At 36.2% G+C, this 5,000-nt stretch overlaps 1 protein-coding gene across 1 annotated transcript in view; it reads right to left on the bottom strand.

Moving 5' to 3' along the window:
- LOC135198823 (low-density lipoprotein receptor-like) overlaps positions 1–5,000 on the bottom strand; it is a gene marked incomplete in the record, with an annotated part of 1,079,059 nt that overhangs the window by 233,563 nt on the left and 840,496 nt on the right.

The following is a 5,000-nucleotide window of genomic DNA, read 5'->3' as shown; positions in this document are numbered from 1 at the left end:
CTTGAGAGGTCAGTATCAATTCTTAATCTATAATAGAAAGGTCAGTATTAAATCTCCATCTATAATACGTTATGGATTACAGTTAATAGTGTATCATGAAAACAGTAGCTTTTCTAGTTGTCACCTTGAAGACTGGATAAATCTATTCTTCCATTTATCCAAAGACTGGATAATCTATTCTTCCATTTATCCCAAGACTGGATAAATCTATTCTTCTATTTATCCAAAGACTGGATAAATCTATTCTTCCATTTATCCAAAGACTGGATAAATCTATTCTTCCATTTATCCAAAGACTGGATAAATCTATTCTTCCATTTATCCAAAGACTGGATAAATCTATTCTTCCATTTATCCAAAGACTGGATAAATCTATTCTTCCATTTATCCAGTCTTTAAATCTCGAATTACAAGCTGAAGTCGCATTAGTGGCCCCACACCCTTTTCTACACGTATACATGTTTCATTTTGGTATGCATGCATCAACATAGTTTAATTTATAATAAGGTTTTTATATATTTTCTAGTAATTCTTTTTTCACTGATGTTTCCCCTACTTAAAAAAGGAAATATTAGTAAAATATAGAAACTTTCAGAAAAACTAATTATTGGAAAAATTTTTAAACTTTACGATGAAATATCAATCTGCTGATGAACCCATGACTTATAATCAAACATACTCATCAATTCTAGATCATCACAAGAATTTTACTGTCTGCCTCCCCCGCCACCCCCGCCCCAAACCTCAAAACATGAATGTGTTAAACTCCGTCATCACTCCTTTTATCAAATTAGAAATGCAGTATCTTAGGTCATGACAAGCATGCATTCTGGGTATTGTTAAACCAATACATGTCCCATATCTGCCTCCGACCAACTGCTCTGTATGAAGAAGACGACATAAAAGCCAAGGTAAAAGTGAAAAAAAAAAAAAATCCCACAAATTTCGACTGACGAATATGTGTTACGAACACGAATGCCCCAGATGGCCTCTATCCTTAGTAAGATTATAGTCAAGGTCACATAGCCACTAACCTCAGTGTCATTTGCGAGGGCTTTATCAGAGGAGAGGTGTCAGATACGAAGTCCATCTAATACAGAAAAATACTATAATTTACCATGTCAATATAATTCGGAACAATGATTTTACCTTTGGTAAAGCCCTTTGATAACAACTTATATTAAGTGTGAATTACATATTGATGAAGAGAAAACAAAACGGCCTCCTCCATTCAAACACCACTATGCTTTTCATGACGAGAAAGTGTGTTCAGAAATGTGGAGACTATAGAATGAAGTCCGTTTATTCACACGTAAACATGATTTCAAATCTTTAGATAAAATTTGACTGAAACTCCTCAACCATGTCGAAGTTGTTATGTTAAGGTAAGTGTGGCGAGACACTGACAGACAGACACACGGTCTCCCTTCACGCAAATCTAAGAATAGTGGAAGTTTGGCTGGAAGTCCTTCAGCCCTTTAAGAACAGTTGTAAAGAATAGGTAAGTGTGGCAGGTACACTGACAGATTTTCACAGGGTCTGCTTTCATTTGCATGTATACATACATGATGGGCTACTTTCGTACCAAGTTTGAATGAAATTCCTTTAATTGCTTAGGAATTTCAACGACAAGGCAAATGTGACTGATCTACTAAAGGGCAGACAGACGTGCAGAAAAACAGAAATCTCCTTCATAAACATCTGCTGTACGATGTTATACTCCAAAAATAAGTTTGGCTGAAATCCTTCAACTAGTTAGGAGTTGTGATGACACTACTACAGATACACTAACTGATAAACAGACGATGCCTTTCATGCAAATCCGTAAATGACAGACCACCTTCTCGCCAAGGTTAATGGACATCCCTATAACTTGATAAGAGGAGATATGATAAACAAAGTAAGTGTCACAAACAGACTGAAGGGGAGAGAGAGAGAGAGAAACTGTCTGTTTATCTACCTGCTTGCACATCTATGCGTTATGGTCTAGCTTTTTACCAAGTCTGACTAAATGCTTTCGTGAAAACACTTGAGTGCATTCTGAGAGAAATTTCAACGAAAAAGCATATGTGAATGTGACAAGCATACCAACAGAAAATCTCCCCACACGTAATTTTCATGACGGTCTGTTTTGTACTAAGTCTGATAAAACCCTCCCATTAACTGCGCTGGAAGAGCTGTAAAGGCATGCAAAGTGGAAACGGACAACGACGGACGAAATGATGGTTCTACCTTTGTGCCAGGTTTTACGGAAATTCCATTACCCGTATGAACGGAGTTGCTGCGGCAAGGCGATTGCTTCATGAAACGCGAATGTGTCATTCCAACTTGGTATTAAAAAAAAGGGTGGCAAAGAGCCATTTCGTTTTACCTACTATGGTCCTTCATAACCATGAAAAAACATCTAAACGGAAGGAGACTTAAGAGTATTTTTCATACATTTTTGTCAGTTTGCTGTTAGTGGAATGTAACAGACCTCGTATAGTTTGATGAAATTATCTCCGCCATCTGTGACCATTGTTGCCACGAAATCAGTTTGTTGTACTTTTCATTCTTGCAAAACCACTTTAAAGTATCATGGCAACAATGGAAAGTACAACAAACTGGTTTCGTGGCAACAATGGTAACAGATGGCGGAGATAATTTCATGAAATTATACGTCGACACTGTAGATAATTTCACCAAAATTATATATTTGTCATATTTCATTCACAATAAAGAAACAGACAAAATTATATGAAAAAGTAGTCTTACATCTCTCTGGTTAGCTGTTTGTCCATTACCAGTAGTACCAAGTTAAGTAAACGAAATTGCTGTTTTCACCATTCTCGGCCCCACTCCAAGTTGGCCCAATGACGCAAATCGCGAACTCTCCAAGTTGGAATGACGCAAATCGCGAACTCTCTTTACAAGAATGCGACTGTATTGACCGTTAAAACTATTCTATTATATAAATATACCCCGCTAATTGTAAGCAACGAACAAATCAATCAAGATAAAGTCTTATACAATGAGGGTTGCTGTGAATAGAAATACTTGAGGTTTATGCTTGGGATATTTTCTTTTTCCTTTTTTTTTTTTTTTTTTTTTTTTTCCTTTTTTTTTTTTTTTTTTTTTTTTTTTTTACAAACTGGTAAAATACATTTGAAAGTGGATGGCAATTTGATGATAATTTGGTTGAATGTAAAAGCCACCATTAACGTTCACGAATAAGCTTAGGTGTGTCTGTGCAGTTGACCCAACGATCACATGAGAACAATAGATAGGGCATAGATCCGATAAAGTGAGGCAGCCAGTGAGCGGTAATTACACCAGTAAGAAGCTAATGTCAGCCTCATTTAATCTTTTTTTTATACGATTTGAATAGAATTTGTTATCCATCTTACGCTGCACTCTATAGTTTAATTCGTTTTGAAATAGATCATTAGTTTATTTCATTAGTCATTTATTATCTAATGACGCCAGTTTTATGTAAATCTCATTTTATTTTATTAGAATTAAATATTTGTATCATTCAACAGTTTAAAAACGAAGTTGTCTTTTCCCTTTCTACACCTAACTACACTTTTCTTGATATAAAAATAAAAACGTTCTGCCAAAATGACTATTCATAAACGATGAAATCAACTTTATGGAACGTTAGATTATGTACCTCTTTTTAATCCGTCAACAATTTGTCCCGGCAATTGTACAATTTCAAAGCTTAATGCTCCATTAAAAAAAGAAAAAAAACGAAAATTCAAATCATGCTACGAATCTGCTACTTCAATAATTGTTTCAGTTTTTTTTTATAACCAATGTGATACAACTACTATGATTGGTTAACCAAATAAAAAAGCAAATGCAACACTGAAGCTGGCTACCAACAGTAAGCACCAAACCGCCTGTCTATTTTTTTTATTTAATTCAAAAGATTTAACTCTTTACTACAACTAAAAAGAATCATCACAGAGTGACTTTTTTCAGGTCATGATTTAAAACTGATAAAGAAGCAGTTATGAATGTTTGAATGACACTGTTAGCGTTTTTAACTTGCGTTTTTCACTTGTGTCGTTTCAAAATTTTACTTATTCCTATGTAGGTTACATCACGGAATATTTGATAAGAGCGCATTAAAAATTTCTACTGCTCGAGCCTGGCTTGGTGTTTCTATCCTACACGAAGATGGTGGCGATGGCTTCATCTCCCGTAATGTTTGTAAATCGCTGTGCCCGATCTATTGTTCTTATGCGATCGTTGAATTGACCTGTGCGGGCACGCCTGAACGTTAATGTGGACAACCTGCGATTTTTTCTGCCTGCTTTGCGCAGAAGAACTGAGCGATACCTCATCTCAATCAATAGGCCGGCGTCGAAATGAACCGCGCAGGCGCACTTCAACGTTAATGTGGGGACGGGGAGGCCATCTTTTGGCTAGTTCGCTTCCCGTGCTAGGGTGGAGAGTATGTTCCAATTAGAACAAGAGTGTTGAGCTTTATTGAATTTAAAAGTATTTATACCTAAATTAATGATGCATCGGATTTATTTGTTGTTTTTTTAAGTAATTGAAATGGATGTGAAAATCATATAATTTATGATTTTGCAATTTTTCAACTGGATAAATATTTGTGTATAATAATATAATGAAGGCTGAAACCGACAGCATTATTCCTATGTGTCTTCAAGATATCATTGAAATCTCTATGAATGAGCATTGTATTGGGCAAGGAAAATCCCATGCACGTTACTCGTGGCTATAAACCATATACGCATGTCATTTTTTTTTTTTTTTTTGTATGGTGGTTTTGCATTGCATGGAACCAGTGGTTATTCAGCAACGGGACCAACGGCTTTACGTGACTTCCGAACCACGTCGAGAGTGAACTTGCATCATCAGAAATGCACATCTCTAACTCCTTAATGGAATGCTCGAGAATCGAACTCGCGGCCACAGAGGTGGCAGGCCAAAACCAAACCGATCACGCCACTGAGGCACTCGCACGTCATTTTTTAAGCGGGAAT

This window comes from Macrobrachium nipponense, chromosome 22 (assembly GCF_015104395.2).
Source record: "Macrobrachium nipponense isolate FS-2020 chromosome 22, ASM1510439v2, whole genome shotgun sequence".
In the NCBI taxonomy this organism is placed as follows: domain Eukaryota; kingdom Metazoa; phylum Arthropoda; class Malacostraca; order Decapoda; family Palaemonidae; genus Macrobrachium; species Macrobrachium nipponense.
The sequence above is the reverse complement of the archived record's forward strand: the minus strand, read 5'-3'. Positions and strand labels throughout refer to the sequence as shown.